This window comes from Mauremys reevesii, linkage group 9, assembly GCF_016161935.1.
Source record: "Mauremys reevesii isolate NIE-2019 linkage group 9, ASM1616193v1, whole genome shotgun sequence".
NCBI classification, from domain to species: Eukaryota; Metazoa; Chordata; order Testudines; family Geoemydidae; genus Mauremys; species Mauremys reevesii.
The window spans coordinates 4,235,216-4,258,188 of NC_052631.1; the positions used below are offsets into that span (position 1 = coordinate 4,235,216).

Here is a 22,973-nt window from a genome sequence, read left to right on the forward strand (position 1 = left end):
GATGGTAGCATAGGCGAGGGACAGGGCACAGAGGTGGGGAACTTCTCAAGGGTAAGTCATGCCTGCCCAACCTGATTGCCTTCTATAATGAGATAACAGGCTCTGTGGATATGGGGAAAGCGGTGGATGTGATATACCTTGACTTTAGCAAAGCTTTTGATATGGTCTCCCACAATATTCTTGCCAGCAAGCTAAAAAAGTATGGATTGGATGAATGGACTACAAGGTGGATAGAAATCTGGCTAGATTGTCAGGCTCAATGGGTAGTGATCAACGGCTCGATGTCTAGTTGGCAGCCGGTATCAAGCGGTGTGTCCCAGTGGTCGGTTTTGTTCAACATCTTCATTAATGATCTGGATGATGGGATGAACTGCACCCTCAGCAAGTTCACAGATGACACTAAGCTGTGGGGAGAGGTAGATACACTGGAGGGTAGAGATAGGGTCCAGAGTGACCTAGACAAATTGGAGGATTGGGCCAAAAGAAATCTGATGAGCTTCAACAAGGACAAGTACAGAGTCCTGAACTTAGTAAGGAAGAATCCCATGCACTGCTACAGGCTGGGGACTGACTGGCTAAGCAGCAGTTCTGCAGAAAAGGACCTGGGGATTACAGTGGACGAGAAGCTAGATATGAGTCAACAGTGTGTCCCTGTTGTCAAGAAGGCTAGCAGCATATTGGGCTGCATTAGTAGGAGCATTGCCAGCAGATCAAGGAAAGTGATTATTTCCCTCTATTCGGCACTGGTGAGGCCACACCTGGAGTACTGCGTCCAGTTTTGGGCCCCCCACTACAGAAAGGATGTGGGCAAATTGGAGATAGTCCAGCAGAGGGCAACAAAAATGATTAGGGGGCTGGGGCACATGACTTACGAGGAGAAGCTGAGGAAACTGGGCTTGTTTAGTCTGCAGAAGAGACGCATGAGAGGTGATTTGATAGCAGCCTTCAACTACCTGAAGGGGGGTTCCAAAAAGGATGGAGCTCAGCTGTTCTCACTGGTGGCAGATGACAGAACAAGAAGCAATGGTCTCAAGTTGCAGTGGGGGAGGTCTAGGTTGGATATTAGGAAACTGTATTTCACTAGGAGGGTGGTGAAGCACTGGAATGGGTTACCTAGGGAGGTGGTGGAATCTCCATCCATAGACGTTTTTAAGGCCCAGCTTGACAAAGCCCTGGCTGGTATGATTTATTTGGGGATGGTCCTGCCTTGAGCAGGGGGTTGGACTAGATGACCTCCTGAGGTCTCTTCCGACCCTGATATTCTATGAGTCTATGATTTTGCACTGCCGCTATCTCAATGCAAGCAAGGTACTTGCATAGCCTTGATGGCTGAGCCACCTCACAAGCAATAATGAGTTTATCTTCACAAACTTCCCTGTGAGGTAGGGAAGCATCATTATCCCCATTTTACAGATGGGAAACTGAGGCCCAGAGAAACTCAGACCCAGATTTTTAAAAGTGTCATCTTAAAAAGGGAATTAGGCACTTTAGGAGTCTAAGTCCCAGTGGCTTTAAATGAGATTTAGGTTCCTGAGTGCTAAGCCACTTTTGAAAATCAGACTTACATGTTGCAATGGTGAGTGGAGCAACACCGAACACCTTTAAGAATCTGGGCCTAAGTGACTTGCCTAAAGTCAGACAGGAAGTCAGTGGCTGAGCAGGAAACTGAACCCAATCTCCCAAGTCCCAGTACCTTGCCCCAAACCCATCCTGAGCGGTACTTGTTCTGGGGATGGACAGAGGAGTTCTGTTTCCAGAAGAGTCAGTCACATGGAATTTTTTTTTTAAAGAAGCTGTTAAAAAAGTGGACTTGACTGGAGAACAGGCCCCTGAGCTTGTCTCCTTAGAACACATTCTTTATGGTAGTGCTATAGGTTGTCTGCGTCTGAGTTTCTGAAATAGGGGAAGTGATGCCTGAGAAGTTCATTTGTTTGCACACTGAACTAGGGATTTTATTAAACAGCCAAAAAAGAGAAACATCGAACGGGACCTTACATGGGGAACCTTTGGGGGAAGAGCAGTTGCTGGTACACCAATATCTGACCTGTCCTTAACCGCAAACGTGGAGCGTGCTGCTCAGTGTTCCTTCATATTTCTTAAGAGGCAGAGCTGCACAAGGTCAAATAGAAACCAAATACAAGTGACTATATCCTGAAAATACCATTATTGGTAACAGTGCACATCAATCAGCTGCTGTATTGAAGCAATGTTCTTAGACAATAGCTAATGCAATACAGGCAAGAACAGCCAGAGAAGTATCTCGGCCTCTCCATCAATATGATACAGGGTACAATACTGTCAGCTCTTCAAGTGGTGAGGCTCCGGTTCAAATGGAATTTCCCATGCAAAAGGCATCCAGTAAAAGTCCCTCAGTCTCCTTCTTATGGTCAGAATGGCACGTTTATAAGAGCAGTCAAACCCCCACAGACAGTAAAAGCAAAATGATCAAGCTGGCAGAGACCAGGCAGTAAAACATTTTCAAATAGGAGGGAACTCTGGACCCACAGAAGACACTCAGGTCTTTGTGAGGCTAAGGAAAGTTCAAGCTGCAAAGCACACCGTGCTTTTTGAAAGCATATGCCATTTTTCTTACACGGCACTGGGACTGCTGTGTAATTTTCACTTCAGTAAATGACTGTACCAGCATCTCTGACAACTTTACAGAGCTTCACTAACCCCGAAATATGGAAGCGAAGTCTGGGGAAGGATTGTACAGTAATAGGTCACCAAATTAGGTAGCTTCTGTTGTTTTTTTGTTTTGTTTTATTTTTTTAACTAATAGAAAAAAGAGGAGATTTTCACAGGCACAAAACAGAGCTAGGCACCCAATTCCCAGAGGCTGCACACCCAACCCCACTTTGGAAAAATCTCGCCATTAAATAACCAACACATTCTCTTTAGTCCATTTAAGCAAAGTAAAACTCTCTTGCATTTTAACTAACTGTTCTACCAATGCAAAACCAGAAGGTACAGGAATGCTTTTGTCTGGATGCAAAGGCCTTTTGGTTAAAGCACTACTCCTGGGGGAATTCTGCGCCACTGCGCAATGCAGAATTTTGCAGAAATTACTGTTTTGTGTGCAGAATTTCCTTTCCCCCACAGAAATGGGCTGCTGGGCTGCTGGTCACCACTAGGGGCTGCTGGATCCGGCAGAGCCCAGTTCTCACAGAGAAGACACCGGCCGGCGGGGAGGAAGAGTAGTGAGTTCCTAGCAGCTGCAGTTCCCAGCACGCCCTGAGGGAAGGAGGCGGGGGCATGCAGGAGACTCCACGCAAGCCTGGGACCCAGCATCATGCTGTTTCGCCCTCTGGATCCCTGGCTCTGAGGGATGGAGGGGGGGGGGATCATGGCCAGATGTCAGGGCAGGTGGGGGCCCATGGCTGAGCTCGGTGGGGGGCATATCTGATCAAGAGGGGGCCCCACAGCCGGGCTCTGGGTGGGGAGGGGGTGTGGGTATCTGGCCTCCTGGGTGAGCTCAGGAGGGGTGGGGGAAGTGGGTCGTCATAGGGGTTTCTTTAACTCTCGACTCCTGGAGGAATTTTTGTGTGTGTCTGTAACAATTGCTCACAGGTATTTTGAAATAAAATTAGGAAAACAACTGAAACTGGCGTGATTATGTAGTGTTCTTTTGACAAATACAATTTACAGAATTTTAAAACAGTGTGCACAGAATTTTAAAAAATTTTGGCGCAGAATTTTTTTTTAAAAAATTTTGGCACAGAATTCCCCCAGGAGTAAAGCGCAGGACTGTGCGGAGGGAGATCAGGGTTCTAGCCCCCACTCTCTGCCCCATGCTGAGCAACCTGTGCAACCTTTTTGTACCTCACGGTCTCATTTGTAAAACTGGGGATAATATTTACCCACTTCTGCATCGCCCTTTGAGATCTACAGATGAAAAGTGCTTTATAAGCACAATGTATTCACAGTTGAAAGGAATCTAAAACGTGATGTACATACAAATTGATTCTAAGTGAGACAGGACAAGAAGGCGAGAGAACAAGTTATTCCAGCTGACAAAGGAACATGATTCATAGTTAGCCCTGTGGTGGGGATCCATAGCTCTAACTAAGACCATCATAAATTGCTCTGGAAGAAAATTAAGCAAACATTAAAGCCCGCATACTTATATGGAAGGAATAGGTCAGAGGCCAGGCTGATACACAAAGGGATTTTTTGGTATCTCTGAATGATAGCGCTTTGGTTTTATGACCTGCAGCTGCTTCGCTCAAGAATTCACTTGGACAATTTTACGGCTTTGCTCAGTTAAGAATTTTTTTAAATGCTAATCCGTCCTGATCACATTAGCCCTCCTTTGGTTCCTCCCCCCTGTGTGTGCACACACGCAATACACAGAGGCAAATGCCAGGAATAAGCAAGCAGCATCAACTGCAACTACAGCAGATCAACAAAAGCTGATTTCTTTCCCATCCACTGTACTCTTGATCTCCAGGCACCCACCAGCATGCCTATGGGTGGAAAATTGGGAGTCCATTTGACCACCCAGCCTGATACAGCCCAGATGTGGAAGTTCAGACTCTACCACCCCAACACAAATAAGAACCAAAATAATAAACAGATGCTCCAGTGAGAAGGACCACATAAATGCATTAATTAAGCCTCATTAACACAAACTCCTGATAATTGCCTCAGTATTATCCCATTTTCCAGATGGATAAATAGCAGGCCAGAAGGGTTAAGTGACTGAATTAAGTTCACACAGAAAAGTCAGCGATGGAACCAAGAAGTCAGTGACAGAGCCCAAGGACAGTAGCCTAGAACTGGAAGGGACCTCGAGAGGTCATTGAGTCCAGTCCCCTGCACTCAGGGCAGGACAAAGTATTATCTAGACCATCCCTGGCAGGTGTTTGTCCAACCTGCTCTTAAAAAACTCCAATGATGGAGATTCCACAACCTCCCAGGGCAATTTATTTCAGTGCTTAACCACCCTTACAGGAAGTTTTTTCCTAATGTCCAACCTAAACCTCCCTTGCTGCAATTTAAGCCCATTGCTTCTTGTCCTTTCCTCGGAGGCTAAGGAGAATAATTTTTTTCCCTCCTCTGTGTAACAACCTTTTATGTACTTGAAAACTGTTATCATGTCCCCTCTCAGTCTTCTCTTCTCCAGACTAAACAAACCAAATTGTTTTCAATCTTCCCTCAGAGGTCATGTTTTCTAGACCTTGAATCATTTTTGTTGCTCTTCTCTGGACTCCAATTCGTACACATCTTTCCTGAAATGTGGCGCCCAGAACTGGACACAATACTCCAGTTGAGGATTAATCAACACGGAATAGAGCGGAAGAATGACTTCTCGTGTCTTGCTTACAACACTCCTGCTAATACATCCCAGAATAATGTTTGCTTTTTTTTGCAACAGCGTTACACTGTTGACTCATATTTAGCTTGTGATCCACTATGACTTCCAGATCCCTTTCCACAGTGCTCCTTCCTAGGCAGTCATTTCCCATTGTGTATGTGTGCAACTGATTGTTCCTTCCTAACTGGAGTACTTTGCATTTGTCCTTATTGAATTTCATCCTATTTACTTCAGACCATTTCTCCAGTTTGTCCAGATCATTTGGAATTTTAATCCTATCCTCCAAAGCTCTTACAACCCCTCCCAGTTTGGTATCGTCCGCAAACTTTTAAAGTGTAATAATCTCTATGCCATTATTTAAATCATCGATGAAGATCTTGAACAGGACTGGACCCCATTGGATATGCCCTTCCAGCTTGACCGTGAACCATCGATAACTACTCTCTGAGAAGAGCTTTCCAATCAGCTATACACCTACCCTATAGTATTCTCCATCTAGGTTGTATTTCCCTAGTTTATTTATGGGAAGGCCATGTCTGAGAGTACCAAAAGCCTTACTAAAGTCAAGATATACCACACCTACCGCTTCCCCCATCCACAAGGCTTGTTACCCTGTCAAAGAAAGCTATAAGGTTGGTTTGACATGATTTGTTCTTGACAAATCCATGCTGACTGTTACCTATCACCTTATTATCTTCTAGGTGTTTGCAAATTGCTTAATTATTTGCTCCATTATCTTTCTGGGTACTGAAGTTAAGTGGACTGGTCTGTAATTCCCCTTTTTATAGATTGGCACTATATTTACCCTCTTCCAGTCCTCTGGAATCCTTCTTGTCTTCCGCAATTTTTCGAAGGTAAGTCCAGACATCCATCAGCTGAATAATCTCACTATAGTTCTCCTCTCCATCTCATTACTGGGTTTAGAATCACTAGGAGAATGTTACGTAGAAATCCACTAATAATCTCAACATTCTGACTTGTCACCTTATTTGGGGCGTCATACTTTGATGACCAGTTCATCTGTATGGGAGTGAGCTAGGATTCACAATGGATTAGTAGCTCATTCATAGCCCAAGATCATTATTTGTTATTTATTATCTACATCATGGTAGTTACCAATTCAGAATGGCACCCCCCTGCATTGGCCACTGTCACACAGAATAACAGAAAGCCCCCGCCCCCAAATATCATTGCTATCCAGGCACTTCAAGAAAAAAAATGCATTTAGTCAAAAACCCAAATTTTTCATCAGAACAGATTTAACATAAATTTTTCAACCAGCCCTATCAATGGGACTTACATGATAGAGATCCAGATTTTTAAAGGTATTTAGGTGTTGACTGTCAATGGGTTTTTGGCACTTGGTTAGATGTGGACTAAAGTGCCTAAATCACATTGCTGGTCAACATCTAAATGCCTTTAAAAATCTGCCTAGATCCCTTTTGAAAGCGAGACTTAGGTGTTGCAGTAACATCTAAATACCTTTAAAAATCTGGCCCTACATGCTTTTCTGCTTTCCACTATTTAAATGTTTTCCTTTATTGAGATCTTAGGTTCCAGAGTGGAAGCAATGCAGTTTTGAAAATGACACAAGAACTGAACCATGTCTGTGTTGGATAATCTTATGGCCAATTTTAATATTACTCAATTACCAAGTGAGGGATTTGGTAGTAAACAACCTTTTTGCTTGTGCGCAAACATTTTTAATTTCATGCCCTGCTAATCACACATCTGTTAGAGTGACTTTTCCATCCATTGCAATAATGATACAAGAAAAAATCATTGCACTAACAATTGAAACGTGGCTTGTGTAAAATATTTGAATAAGAATCAATTTGCCTGTGTAGAATGAGTAGCACAGCGAGCAACGCAACAGACTTAATGAAGTTGACAGAAATACTATTTTTAAAAATGATAACATAGGATCCAGAATTTGCCATGAGCAAATTCGCCCCAAGAACTGGCTGTCTGCAGCCTGTAAGCCAATGCCATCAGCTGTTTATCAGCCTTTCATCCATGCCTTATGCTGCCAACATGACTCCACCTTTGCTGCTGAAATTCTCACACACACTTTCATGTCTACTCTGTTGAACAATGCTGTTATCCTCAATATGTCACCCCTGCACCCCAGCTCCCAAGCCTACAGAATGCCACACCCCGCACACAAGGCAGGCAACCACACCTCTTCTTCCCCTCACCCTGCTCCAGTGCCACCTCCTTCATTTTCGTCCACAACCCCAAACCGCTCTACAGTGCTTTTAAAAGCCTTATGAGGGTCATCTCTCTTGGGTTGCCATTCATCCCACACTGGCCTCCTCTCTCGCTCTTCACACAAACCCACCATTGAAGAAGTAGCCAGAGCTTTCTCCTCTCTGATTCCTACCCTCTAGAACAGCCTTCTCTCATTTTCTTCACCTCATCTATCAGCTAAAAATATATCCTTTCCCCCCTTTGACACCAGTGCAAAGTAGGTGTCAATTACAACCATTCTGAGTTAGCATTTTGCCCTCACTTCCTACTAGTGCAAATGACAAGATGCTGCAGGGCACTGGAGAACCAAGCCCACAGTTTATAGGATGTTTTAAAATAAAACTATCTGAGAGTATGGCTACACTTGCAGCCGTACAGCGCTGCCGCGGCAGTGCTTTGAAGTGCGAGTGTGGTCGCAGCGCCAGCGCTGGGAGAGAGCTCTCCCAGTGCTGCAGGTACTCCACCTCCCCGTGGGGATTAGCTTACAGCGCTGGGAGCCGCGCTGAGCGAGAAAGTTGCAGAGCTGTAAAGCGCCAGTGTAGCCAAGGCCTGAGTGTGCTCAGCATATGCACAACCATCAATTAGCTGTTTAACTGCATCCAGTTTGTGAATGCATTGCAATAACAAATGCACTTAGCCCCCGGATGTTTCAAGCATCTAATCAGAGTGTATTCAGTCAGATAAATGTACCAGGAATTAGCAGTGGAAAGGGGGTGGCGGGGGGAACCCTGGTTGAGCAAAAGTGCTGCAAGACACATTTGATGTAATAGTCATATGATTAACAAACTGTCACATCAAACTTTTCTGCAAAGTAGGAACACTCTGACACTTCATATTTTTAAAACTGACATTTTGATTCATTACTGTAAATAGCACTTTGTATTAAATATTGTGACAAGGAGCAGAGCATATTTTTCAAGCTCTAACATTTAGAAATCACTTTTTTTTTCTTTACATTTGAAGCTGTAACAGCAGAGCTCAGAGGAGGTTTCTATGAAGAGCCTACTTCTTTTGCCTGGATTTCCAGTGATGCCGAGAACTGCAGCACAGAAAGATGTTAACGATACTGCTGGCATACTAAAGCAGGGAACTGTCTCAAGTAGCTAAAGTAAATAACGTACACTAAATGTATAACAGATCACCCAGAAATTGGGGGGGGGGGGGTGCAGAACGGATGAGGCTAAGGCACTGGACTGGCACTCAGAAGATTTGAGTGCGATTCCCACCTCTGCCACAGACTTATTCTCACTGGGCCTCAGCTCCCCATCTGCAAAATTAAGAGTAATAAACTTGCTTTCTCCTTGCCTGTTTCCATCACGTCTATTTAAATTGTGTGCCCTTCAGGACAGCAGCTGTCTCTTACTGTGTGGACAGCACCTGGCATCATGAAACCTCCATCTCAATATACAAACCTAGATAGATAGCTCCTGCGTCTCACCTCGCTGCAAACTGAGCTGTCGGTGCAATCCACTGAATCAAGGGGATCTGCAGCCACAAACATGACTCTGCAGCTTACAGTCAGAAGTGGCGTGGCTGCAATATATGTGGAATAGGGATCACAATGTTATTTAAACGTGGGTTCAATGCAACCGGCTGTGTTCCCGCAAGAGCAGTTACACACCACTCATCATATGCTACCTCCGGAAATCTCGTAGAAGGATTAGTGTGCCAACAAGTAGAGTACTGGTCTAGCCAGACATCTAAAGCATATTGGCACCACTTAAATTTGTCCATTCACCAATATGTTTTCCTAAAAACGCCCATATGCTTTGCCTGTAGCTCCCATATGCTTTTGTAAAGGAAAACAAAAACATTTTGTTAGTTGTGAGTGATTGATCATTCTGTATTTCACAAGAGTCAGATTTAAAACAACAAATAAAACCATTCAGCTGCAGGGCTTTTGCTTTTTTTCAAGGCTGTCTCCTCCAGTTCGCTGATGAAATCACGGTAACCAAAAATGCACAGAGAAACACCAGGACATTGCAGTATACTTAGTGGGCACATCACACACTATCAGATGCCCCAGGAAATACAGGCAGAAACCACATTACTGGGATACAACAGAAACAGTTAGGGCCCAGCCAAATTGAGGGTCCATTCTGGTCAAGTTCACGGCCACAGGATTTGAAAATTAGTCAATTTCAGGGTTTCAGATGTTTACATCTGAAATTTCACGGAGTTGTAACCGTGCGGGTCCCGACCCAAAAGGGAGTCGGGAGAGGGGCGGGGTGGGGCGGGGGGTGTCGCAAAGCTGCTGTAGGGGGGTTGCGGGATTGCCATCCTTACTTCTGTGCTGCCTGCAGAGCAGCTGGGGTAGGTACCCAGAGGCGGGTCTAATCTCTTCCACCCCGAGCGTGGTCGCGCAGGGGAAGAACAACTCCTGTCCCGCCCCAGCCCAGAGAGGAGTAGCAGCAGGAGCCAGGGGCACGGTAAAAGCTCCTGCCCTGCCCTCCCTCTCCCCTCCAAAGCTAAATGTCACGGTCCGTGATACGTTTTTCTTGGCTGTGAATTTGATAAGGCCCTAGGAATAATGGCCAGTGATTTCGAGGCCAATGCAATCTCAGGCTCTAATTGGGATTAGACACTTAATGTTTTTTATATCTACTAGTACTGCACACACACTTTGTTTGTGCGCATCACTGGGCAACTGATCCCTTTACGGGGAGCCGGGGTTACCTTCATTGGGTCCAAGTGCTCATTTACTAATTAACTATTAATGAGCCAGCTGGGGCAGATCGTTGCAAGGAGGAGCTGATGGTAACTGGCATGTTTGAAATTTGCATTCCCAGCTCTTCCACTGTTAACTCCTATGCTGTGCTAATGGATCTTTGCCCAGGGAAATGCAGTTGTCAGGCAGGGCCATTCGGATACAGATGGTGCTGAAGGGAAAGCATCTAGCCTGGAGAACCACAGCTTTAGTCCATTTCTGGTCACACTTTGAAGCCGTGTTGTTCTTCGGTGAACTGCAGATTTCTAGGGCCAAATTCACCATGTCTTCTTGGGCCAGCCATAATACACTGTGGCAAGCATCTGTTAATTGCTACAGTTGTTCCATTACCCCAAACAAAGACAGCTTTCCTTTGCAAAAGGGTTTCCTACCCAGTTCAGTGAGGAGAGACACTCCCATGGACACAGGCAGCTCCTGAGGAGAGGAGCTCCTAGAAGGCCAGATGAGGAGGGTTCCTAGAGCAGAGGGCCTAGGTGATATGAGCCTGGAGACACAGAGCTCTCCAGGGAGCCCACCGGAGCAGGAGTCTGGAAGGTCATTCCTGAAGATGGGAGATTCGCAGACAGAGAGCTGCACTCGGCAGGCATCCAGGAGGACCTGGTCTCAGCCAGACAGTGGCAGGAAACCTCAACCTGACAAGAACTATGCACTGCTGCAGGGAAAGAACTGTAGCGGATGGATCTCCGCAGACGGCTGCTTCCGGAAGAGGATCCTCTTCAGGCAGTGTCAAGAGACCTGATCCCAGAGGAACCGAAAGAATCCCAGATGAAGAACCAGGATGGAGGCAAGCAGTGGACTTGGGTGGGAGACAGATGGACTGGGACTGACTGGGTCCTCCAGCTAGAATGCTGGGACAAATGTTTTGCTCATATTTTTTGCTGGCCTTTTCTGCTAAATAAATGAGCCCCTCTGAAGAGTGGACCCTCCTAAAGCCTGCCTGGACTTGTACTCCAGATGTGGGGGGAAATATAATGGCAGGGTTAACCCACACCTGACTACAAGGCAGTGTGCGCTGTAGCAGCTTGCACTGGGACAGTATCTACCAATAAAGCCTGCCCATGCCACAGTGCAATGCTCTCTATGTCTGACTGAATTTGCTCTCAGCAAGGAGAGATTTCTTACAGTGATCTAATCTGATGCAGGGCCCAATTACAGGCTAGATGCAATAGGTAAGAGCCCAATTTTCCACAGGAGCGATGCTGAACAAATGGTCAAAAGAGAAGAAATCATTCTCTTGCTATGGGGCATACGGTAACGGACAATTTGTTGGAGCACGGTGGCAGGATCAATTTCATGATATATTTTCTCATCGTAAGAACTGCGCCCATTTCCCTGTCAGCCCGAGGACTCACAATGCTATAGATTATAATTATTTTTTTATTACATAGCAAAAACTCTCCTTCCTCACTCCCAATAGCAACAGTGCAGAGGAAGGGGCAGGTGAATATGGCATGGACAGAAGGACGGATATCATCGAGAGGGAGGAGGATACCCCCGCCTTTATAAACAGAGAGGTATCAAAAGAAGTATAGATTCAGTGTTGGCAGCTAATTTGGACAGTTTATTAGATATCGTCAGGAAGGCATGGCAAAGAGACAGTAACACTAACAAGAGACTTGCCATTAATCTTCAGTAACCCAGCAGCTGGGGAGTGCAGGCCTTGAACCAAATTCCCCTGAGAATTACTATTAATCTCCCATCCTCTATTTATTAATCCCTTGCCCAGCTTCCTAGCTCACCATTTATTAATGTCCTCAACTGTTTGCAGTAAACAGGATGCTGAAAATTCATCTCCAGCTCACCATAATTTACAGGCCACAAGAAAAAGAAAAGAAGGGGAGGAAGGATGGGGGGAAACGAGTGGAACTGTAGGATGAAAGCTGGCTCAGTGACGGCGACGGAACGGAGAAAAGGAAACCGCACACACTGGCTGCTGCTTTGAAACCCTGATGGTATTTCCAGGTACGTTTTCTTAGGCTCGCTGCAGTGCGACCGCCTGCCATCCCAAGATGCTGCCACAGCTGGAGAGATCAGCGTTCTGAAGAACACGCTCTCGGATATTCCCTCGGTTGGATATGTGCCCACACAGAGAATTCCAGCCCATACGCTGCACCGCCGGAAACACTCAGCACTGTAACGCGTGGTGAGCGGTGACACGGCAGGACCACGGCTGTCATGCCACTGAATAGCACAGCAACATGGAAGTAGCTATATTGGCTCCAACCACCAGCCATCATAGCTCTGACCGTGCGGCTATCTAATCTGCTGCCATACCTGGAGCAGCAGCCAGCAGCTGATGCTACAAAAGAAGGTGGACACAACCCCCTAATGCACCACACAATAATCATGCCCTTGTTCTATGTGGGCATGGGAGGGTGAGGAAGAGAATTCTTTCTTGCCCAATACAGGCCATCGACATACACCCTATATCATGTATGCTGATAACTCTCAGCATGAAAAGCTACAGATGTTAGTTCTCCGGCCCCTCTCATACACACAAGCCACATAGCAATGTCGAAGGCGCTTAACCATCACCAGGTAAAAGAAGGCCCACACTCCTGCATGTTGACATTATACATTTTTTTCCTTGGGGAAAACTAACTGGACACCAAACTCTCATGGCCGCACTTTACCTCCCTTTTCGTCACTTGTTTATCAGTAGCAAACAGCTCTTGCTTGTCATGGGACAGAAATTGCTATTTTAAACCTACCAGCTATGAATCTATATTCCTTCGTTCCCAGTTTTCCATGGCTTACCCATGCCTTGTTCTATGCCAATTACCATGACTCAAGAGCATCTCTAACATCTACTTTGCCCCCTGGGATGCTGTCACAGTTGATTAAGGACTGAGACCGGACCTACTTTGACAATGTTCCCTTTCAAACGTTCTTACCTGAAGGAGCCTCTTCACTGGGATTTAATGATCAGACCTTGGGATAGAAGTGAAGAGCAAGCTAAGGGGTGCTTCATATAAATTAAACAAGGGGCCATTGCTGAAGGTTCAGAACTCTGTATCTCAGGCCGAGCTTTGGGTTCCTGCTAAATACCTTCAGTCACTTTACAAGAATTTGTGATCCTGAAGAATGAACGAACTAGCTCAGCAGCACATATATATTTCTATTTAGGTCCTTCTAATTATTGAGACTCTCTCTTTTCTTTACTGCCGCGCACTGCAGATATGTAAGCTTTAAGCCAATCTGGATACAACTCGGAGGGTGCTGGGGCAACCACAGCAGCCAGCAAATCAGATCCCTAGATCCCCAAATAAATCCTAAAATGAGCAGTTTACCAAGCATAGGGACCCCATTCCCCTCTCACCTCAAATCAGGAGGCGCCCTCCAATCCCAGGATGAGACGTACTTACAGGAACGCTGAAGGGTCTCTGTAGAGGAAGCAGATAAAGATGTTTCCAAATTAGAATCAAACCCTTGAACCTCATAACTGCCATAAGTAGATCAAGCTGGATACATCGCTTCAGCAAAAAACCCAAATGGGCTAATAAGCCCTCAGATCTTCTCTAATGATCACAGAGCAAGCCCCGTCCCTTACTACAAGTCCTATGTCCGTCTGTCCCTTCCCCCCCCCCCACAAGGGCCTTTCACCCTCTCTCTGGAAAGATTAAATCTGAACTGGCGCTAGAGTAAGATGGGGTCTATTTGAGGGAGAAGCTATTTGTTTTAAATCAATGTAGAGATGGTGAAAGGCAGTGGCTTGGTTAACAAAGTCCTCCCTAACTCCAGACAGCCTTTTGCCCACAACCCTTAACATGCCTCCTCTCCCTGAGCTGGAGGGGATTCCCTTCAGGTGGGGAGGCAGCGGGGGGAGAGAACAAGACGAAAAAGCTGTTGCTTCTCCATCTAGCCCTTAGCTTCCCTTCTAGAACCATCAGCTAATACCATGCGTGGTGGTAAGTTTGCCACAGAGACACCAACAAGAACTAAAATTGAGATGCAACTCACTTCACACAGGCCACTGAACAGACACCAACCATGACAGACTAAGTTACCACAAACATGGGTTGTTTTTTCATCCAGTGGTCTTAGATGCTGGTAGCCTGCTGACCACCCTCCACACCCATCTAGCCTCTGTGCTTTCCGTGTTTTTCGGGTTGCCCTGTTGTGAACGTTACTTTTTACCTTCTTCTCCAGAACAACTTGATACCAGTGAAAGGTTTTGCATAAATGCAACAACAGCACTTCATTTCTCCAAGCCATCCCTGCCATGACATTTGCTGACGTGCAAGGATAAGTGGATATCTAGAGACCAACATCATGCAGCCAAGGGTGACTGGGATCTAACACGGTACCAGTAGGACATGACCCCATTTAACATGGATTGATGTAGGCCTCCAGGGCCTTTCATGTCTCAAGATCTGGGTTCAAATTCTCTACAAAAGTAGAAGTAGAGATGCCTTTGCTGGAGTCTCTCCTCACAATCCTTGAGCCAGAAATGAAGATAACTAAGACGAGATGCCAACAAAGTTCTTAAGCCAGCATCTGCTCACATTACATAGAACCACTAGACAACTGGCATACATGTCTTTGCTCAGAAGAGCCCCCAGACTGGAATGGCACAGGGTGCCACTCAGAATGAGGTTCACCATGAGCAAGGGACAAAGGAGTGTGAAAACAACTAAAACAGCCGTTGATTGCACCGGGTCGGGACTGACAGAACATAATGCATGGAGGCAGCTGGCTCAGGATCTGTCTCATGAGCAAAAAATATACATTCACATTTTAAAGACAATATAAACCCAGCTTAAGTAACAGCAGAGAAGCAGATAAACATAACAACTGCAGAGGAGGCAGCATGTGCTCACAGGTTGGTTGTTTTTTTGTTTTTATTGGGGAAATGAATGCAGAGGACTTTTCTGTGCCTGTTACATTTTCTGCTCACCAGTTGATGTAGCAAGCAGACTGGAGACTTCAAAGGCTCGTTCTTGCTTACATATTGAGACTGCTCTAAACTAATGCCCCTAATGTGACCAAAAACGAACGCCTGATGAATCATTCATACCGCACACAGCAGGGCTAGTAAGCACTAGACCTCGTCTCTTGTGTGCTGTGCTGTACGCATCTGTTTTTGGAGAAAGGAAATTCAAGTCCTCACAGGGTTACAAGCTTACTGCTCTGCGTCAGTAGCTTGGAATCTTCTCGGCTGGAAAGTGAAAGTAAAGTGAAAGCTTCAGAGCTACAATTTAACCATGAATAGCCAACGGAGTTAAGCAAAAATCCACTCGAACCGGCAGCAAATTACACAAATGCACATGTCCATTTCCCCAGCCTGTCTTTGGAAAGTTTCGGAGGATAAACTGCATTTTCATTATTAGTCCGAAACAAAGGAGTCTTTTAGAGGGGTTTGAAAAGAGGAGAGAGAGTGGCCCAAATCAAAAGCCCAGATCCTAAAACTTTGGAGAGCTTGGATCTAGTGATGAACTTCATTGCTGGCATCATCTCTGCACCACGCTGCAGAAGTTTAGATCTGCATCTGGATGCGCTGGCCTGAGACTAAACTGGAGTCAACTGATATAGCTCCAGTGAAGTTGATGAAGTTAGTCCAGATCCTCCGCTGGGCTAAATCAGCCTATCAACTTTTCAACTCAGCCCGCCCCCTCCCCCCAGTTAAATATCTTTATCGAAGACCAGGATCTTTGCCATATTCGTTGGGATAATTTATTTAAATCATGCTTGAAGATTCACCAACATCTTTGGGTTGTGTTTGTATTTAAAAATAAAATCCCAATAGCTTTGAACACTTGAAAGCACGTGTTAATATTTCACCAGATTTGTGTGGACGTGCAGTTGTGCTTTCAGCTTTACATCTGTGAACTGGCTAATGGGAGAGAGCCCTACAACATGGTGCGGGCGGCAAAGAGAACACAAAACATAAAACTGAGCTGTGAGTGCCTGCTGGGCAACAAGATAATAGTTGTTCTTTTCGGAGGCCTGAGCTATTATTCACCAAGGATAGCTTTGGGTTGGGAATGGACAACGGCTGCAGAAAAAGGGACCGGGGGAGGAGAAAGGCACTCTGATACTATGGTTAAGAGATTGGTTTAAAACCCAAGTTAAGGCAGACAAAACAGATCAGAAAAGGAAGCCAAATTCAGATTAGTTTAAACATTTTACATATATTTTATACAGTATGTTTCATCCAAAAGGATCTTCAAAAGCTTTACAGATTATGGGTAAAGAGGCCTTCATCCATTGGCAAAATGCAACCACTTGTAGAGCAGACTGTGATACTTGTTTAACAGCACACAGCAACAGTACAGAACAATTTTAAAGACAGGGAAAATGAAGAACTCTGTATCCAAATGACGCTGCACGGGAAAATGAGATAGGCCAGAATTTAATTAGTCAAACTGTTGTTGGGCCAGTAGGCCAAGATTTAAACACTTATTCTTGCAAAAATATGGAAAGAAGGGAAATGACAGGGTGTGGAGATTGAACAATGGATTAGGATCATAAGACCATGGGCTTTAGACATCGAAAAGTCATTTTAGATTAGCTGACTTCATCCCCATGCAAATGGAAGACAGCATCTTGAGAGAGATGATATTAACGTGATGCTATGCTGAGGGTTTAGACATACGGCCAAGGAGAAATGGCACAGTTGGAAGAGAGCAGGGAAACCTCTCCGGCAAAGCTGGATACATAGAAAGTTAATAAGAGACGTAGTCTTGAGACAAGTAAACTGAAAAACATACATTCCAGTCTCTCCTCCCCTTATACCTCATTGAATGGCTATATATACACTTACTTCTCCCGGCCCCTGGTATTTTCTTGTCCATTTTTCTCAATAACTACTGGATATAGTTTAAATGTCAGTCTGTCGCCATACTTTTACAATCCCCATTACCGTATCATCGCCACAGCTTCACAAACATTAATAAGCTCATGATGCCCATACCATTGTGAAGCAGGGAGGTACTATTAACCTCATTTTGTTAAACCCTATCTGGGAAAGAGAGAGGTTAAGTGACTTGTCCAAGGTCACACAGGGAGTCTGTAGCATAGCTAACAACTGAACCCAGGTCTTGAGTTCCAGCCCAGTGCCCTGACCTCATGCTCATCCTTCATCCCCAAAGGAAGACATCTGATCACCAAGAGGACTGTCTCCTTTCTAACCAGCCTGCTCCTCATAAGCAATGTGAAATATTCTAGGAATGTTACACTGCAAAACACGCATTACATCAGACCATTCAAATGTGCACATCTAGGCCCCACCTCCTCACATGAAGCCGCTCCCACAGTATCCTGGGGCTGACACACAAGAAAATTAAAATGGGCCAACCAGCTCACATTGCAAATGAAAGTGCTACTTGACATGCGTGTGCACGTTGCGAGAGAAAGCCTTGGAAAACGAGAACTATGGGCAGCACAAATTCCCCTGACATCAGTGAGCATTCTGATTTCAGTCAATAAAATGGTGGGGGGGTGGGGTAGTATTTGAGCCATTTTCCTGCCTGGTTTTAATTTCCTTGCATATCAGCATTTGCCAGGAGCATCGTCAACACAAGGGATCATTTGACATCCTCACTGATTGCATGCAAATTAACTGGATTCTTTGGGCTTGGATTTATTTTGCTTGCAAGTCGTTTTTGCCTTGAATGAAGAGGCTTTAACCAGGAAATATTTTAACGAAGGAGGGGGTATTTTCAGGTCCCGATGTTGGATGCATTGCAGACCACTGCACACAGATCTTTGTTTCATGGCAATCCACCTGCTGTATTGGGGGCAACGACTGCGATGGATAGGAGCACTGGCTATGACTGATGTCAAGATCAGTATCTTGCTAGCAACTAAGTTCCATTTGCCTCCCTTTGTGTTCTATGGAACTCCAAGTCCCATTGGTTTGTGCAGACCAGAGCTTTGTATCGAGGCACACACTCACAAATGTGTGTGTGAACATACACTCACAAGCCCAGAAAAGCCCATTCTCTTTGCTGTGCACACAATGGAGAAAGCTTCAAAAGTTTTGCTCAACGTACAGTAACTCTTCGCTTAACGTTGTAGTTCTGTTCCTGAAAAATGCTACTTTTAAGTGAAACGATGTTAAACTAATCCAATTTCCCCATAAGAATTAATGTAAATAGGGGAGGGGGTGGGGTTAGGTTCCAGGGAAAATTTTTTTCACCAGACAAAAGACTATACACAATATAAGTTTATATTTTTATTATATATATATAAACTTATACTGTGTGTGTGTGTGTATATATATATATGCACACACACACATATACACAGTATAAGTTTTAAACAAACAATTTAATACTGTACACAGCACTGATGATTGTGAAGCTTGGTTGAGGTGGTGGCGTCAGAGGGTGGGATATTTCCCAGGGAATGCCTTACTGCGAAATGATGAACTAGCACTCGGCTGAGCCCTCAAGGGTTAACACATTGTTGTTAATGTAGCCTCACACTCTTCAAGGCATAAAAAATGGAGGGAGGGGAGACAGCATGGCAGAGAGAGACAGAGACACACAGGGTGGGTGTGAGAGAGACGAACATTGCCCCTTTAAGTGCGCTGACCCCACTCTAAGTACACTGCCTTTTTAAGTAGATCAGCAAGTTGAGACAGCAGCTTCCTCCAGCAAGCTCCCTCCGTCCTGAGCCCTGTCATGTCCCACCCACCCTGCTCTATGGAGATGGGGTAAGCGGGGGGCAGGAGCAGGGGGGAGGGGGACACGCTGACATCAGCACCCCTCTTCTCCCCACCCCCCTTGCACAGCAAGCAGGAGGCTCCCGGGAGCAGCACAGGGCAGTGGGGGCAGGGGCAGCTGAACTGCCCAGCAATTGCTAGCCTGCTGGATGGCTGCTGCACAGGGAACTTTGGGGAGTGGGGAGCTGATAAGGGGCTGCCGGTCCACCCTGGTTCCAAGCCCCCACCAGCTAGCTCCAACGGGCTGCTCTTCCTGCAAGCAGTGGACAAAGCAGGCGGCTGCCAAACAACATTATAAGGGAGCATTGCACAACTTTAAACGAGCATGTTCTCTAATTGATCAGCAACGTTAACTGGGACGACTTGAAGTGAGGAGTTACTGTATTAATTCCAGCTGGGTTCAAAACAGAGGCGTGGGTGAATTCAGTGTCAATCGGCTGGAAAGGGGATAAGAGGAATCATGATCATTATTACAGAAGGAAAAATTATAGTCATGCTTCTCCAAGTGATTAACAGCCTACCACTGTTGCTGGCTAATGGAGTTGCCCCGGAGCTAAAATTGTAGAAGCCCGGCTCACCTACATGCATGTTTCGTCTTGAGTACATCTGTGCTTTGGTTGTACCCCACAAGGCTAAGGTCATTGTAACTCAAAACTCTACCCAATCCTTAGCACAGTTTATCTAAAACTCTGAACATGGCCTAGGGGCAGAATTCACGGCCTGAACTAAGCTGCAGTCCACACAAGGGAGTGAAGCGCTATGCAGTTCTGCTTTGTGTGGGGGGAGAGGGAGGAGAAACTGACCTAAGGAGACATATTGCAACAAATACTCACCCGTGTCCAGTCCTGCCTCAGATCCCACCACAGATATTACGGTGATGGAGGCCATATATGTTATCGGTTTGTATCACAGCAGTGCCCAGAGGCCACGAGTGAGATCGGTCTGTACAGACTCCCTAAGCTCTTCAGGACAGGTCTCTTGCTACGTGGATAGTTAAGACAGACAGAGGAAACTGAGACAGAGGGAGGGGAAGTGATTTGGCCAAGGTCACCCAGCAGGTCGGTAGCAGAGCTGGGAACAGACCCCAGATCTCCTGATTCACTGTCCTATGCCCTAGCACTGCAGCACGCTGCCTCTCCACCATGATTGCTAGCTCAATGCCAGCATGCGGACGAGGCGGGTCTCATCCCTCCTTCTACTGATCTGAGGAGCCCCTTTACAGCCATGCAGGAGGGCAGCAGGATTTTGCCAGGGAGTCCAGCAAGAGCACCAGAGCGCAGCTTCCAGAGCACTTGGACCTACAAGCCACATATTCAATTCTCAAGCTACAAGCTCTATCTTAGCAAAACTGCAATTGAACTCCATGTACTTGTTACATTTCTAAATATACTCCCGGTTGTCAAGACAACAAAGAGACTGATGGACCTCTAAAGCGTACTGTATCTATTTAATTGTCAGCATTTCAAACTGACTTGGAAGAAAAATGCTGCGTGATAAGTCTAATCACCATGGTTACTGCTGGCTAAACCCATAATAAAAAAATATTTTAGCGAAGCGCGTGTTGCCACATGAGGAGCAGATGGGAGACGATCTTGTTACTGTGACAACCCTGCTGCAAAACTAAACTTGAGGAAAAACGCGAGAGACTCTTTTTGAGATCTCAGACACAACAGGCATCAGGGGCTAAATCTTCTCAGACGTTCGATGCCAGGGAATCAAGCTTTGGCTCTATCCTCACCCAGCAGGTGCTCCCAATCTGGTGGCCAAAAGCATCATTCTACAATGGCAAAAACCATTATGTGGGTGTCCATGGAAGTGATGGATAAAATGATCATAGAATCGTAGGACTGCAAGGGACCTTGAGAGGTCATCTAGTCCTGTGGTTCTCAACCAGGGTTACACGTACCCCTGGGGGTACACAGAGCTCTTCAAGGGCGTACATCAACGCCTCTAGAGATTGGCCTAAATTTACAACATGTCCCATAAAAAGCACTAGCAAAGTCAGTACAAACTAAAATTTCATACCAACAATGACTTGTTTATACTGCTTTATATACACCTCTACCCTGATATAACGCTGTCCTCGGGAGCCAAAAAATCTTACCGCGTTATAGGTGAAACCGTGTTATAGTGAACTTGCTTTGATCTGCCAGAGCGCACAGCCCTGCCTGCCCGGAGCACTGCTTTACCGCGTTATATCCGAATTCGTGTTATATCGGGTCGCATTATATCCGAGTAGAGGTGTACTATACACTGAAATGTAAGTACGATATTTATATTCCAATTGATTTATAATTATATGGCAAAAATGAGGAAGTTAGCAATTTTTCAGTAACAGTGTGCTGTGACACTTTTGTGTTTTTACGCCTGATTTTGTAAGCAAGTAGTTTTTACGTGAGGTGAAACTTAGAATCACAGAAGATTAGGGTTGGAAGAGACCTCAGCAGGTCATCTAGTCCAACCCCCTGACCAACACCAACTAAATCATCCCAGCCAGGGCTTTGTCAAGCCAGGCCTTAAAAACCTCCAAGGAAGGAGATTCCACCACCTCCCTAGGTAACCCATTCCAGTGCTTCACCACCCTCCTAGTGAAATAGTGTTTCCTAATATCCAACCTAGACCTCCCCCACTGCAACTTGAGACCATTGCTTCTTGTTCTGTCATCTGCCACCACTGAGAACAGCCGAGTTCCATCCTCTTTGGAACCCCCCTTCAGGCTGCTATCAAATCCCTCCTCACTCTTCTCTTCTGTTGCCCTCCGCTGGACTCTCTCCAATTTGTCCACATCCTTTCTGTAGTTTGGGGCCCAAAACTGGACGCAATACTCCAGGTGTGGCCTCACCAGTGCCGAATAGAGGGGAATAATCACGTCCCTCGATCTGCTGGCAATGCTCCTACTAATGCAGCCCAATATGCCATTGGCCTTCTTGGCAACAAGGGCACACTGTTGACTCATATCTATCTTCTCATGCACTGTAATCCCCAGGTCCTTTTCTGCAGAACTGCTGCTTAGCCAGTCGGTCCGCAGCCTGTAGCAGTGCACGGGATTCTTCCGTCCTAAGTGCAGGACTCTGCACTTGTCCTTGTTGAAGCTCATCAGGTTTCTTTTGGCCCAATCCTCTAATTTGTCTAGGTCACTCTGCACCTATCCCTACCCTCCAACATACAGACACTCCCCGGGTTACGCAAACCCGACTTATGCAAATCCGGACATACGGAAAAAGTTCTGTAAGTTCTGCAGGGTTTTTGAGTGGGGGTTGTGTTTTGGGGGGGCGGGGTTTGAAGGTTGAAGGCGGGACACACAGCAGCACATGCAGATTCTGCTCTCAGCGCACAGAACTTCAGACACAATTTTGCAGTGATGAAAGTTCAGCTGTGGGTGTTGGGTGGGAGGGTAGGTGTTGGAAGTGCTGCTTTTTTGAGCAATGACTCCAAAGATGCTGACTCCACTGTGCGGTCCCAGCTAGAAGGTTTCAGGTTTATTTCCTTTATATAAAATCTCAGAAAGACCTAAAACTTGACTTCTTTAGCAGTAAGTTTCAAGCCCTTCTCTCCTAGAAATCTCATCCATCCACCTATGATCAATTCTTGTTCATCCTCCTTACCTAACGGAAAGCATCACTGGCTGAGAGAATGCACGAGTTTCATCTGGACACAGAAGGCAATGGGAGACACTTGATGTTAATCTGATGAGTGTCAATGATAATTAGTGATCAGGTTTCCTATTAGTCTGAAATGCCATTGACAGTCTTTGAACAAAACCTCCCATTCCCTCCAGCGTCATGCCCCAAACAGCCTTAATCGTTCACGTAGGCAGAATTTCTGTGCACCCAGTGTCAGATGCTGTTGTTATAAAACATAGGACTGGAAGGGACCTTGAGAGGTCATTTAGGGTACGTCCATACTACCCGCCCGGGTCGGCGGGTAGCGATCGACTTCTCGGAGTTTGACATGTCGCGTCTCATCTAGACGCGATATATCGAACTCCGAACGCGCTCCCGTCGACTCCG

At 45.7% G+C, this 22,973-nt stretch overlaps 1 protein-coding gene across 14 annotated transcripts in view; it reads right to left on the bottom strand.

Moving 5' to 3' along the window:
• LOC120371563 (LIM domain containing preferred translocation partner in lipoma) overlaps window positions 1-22,973 on the bottom strand; it is a 493,573-nt gene that overhangs the window by 261,393 nt on the left and 209,207 nt on the right. For 10 of the 14 annotated variants that reach the window (XR_005584438.1, XM_039487443.1, XM_039487436.1 and 7 more), the window contains one exon: window positions 13,615-13,678. The exons of 2 other annotated variants lie outside the window; for them this stretch is intronic. The gene's annotated coding sequence lies outside the window, so the exon portion shown is untranslated. 2 more of the 14 variants (XM_039487437.1, XM_039487438.1) reach the window with 2 other exon arrangements.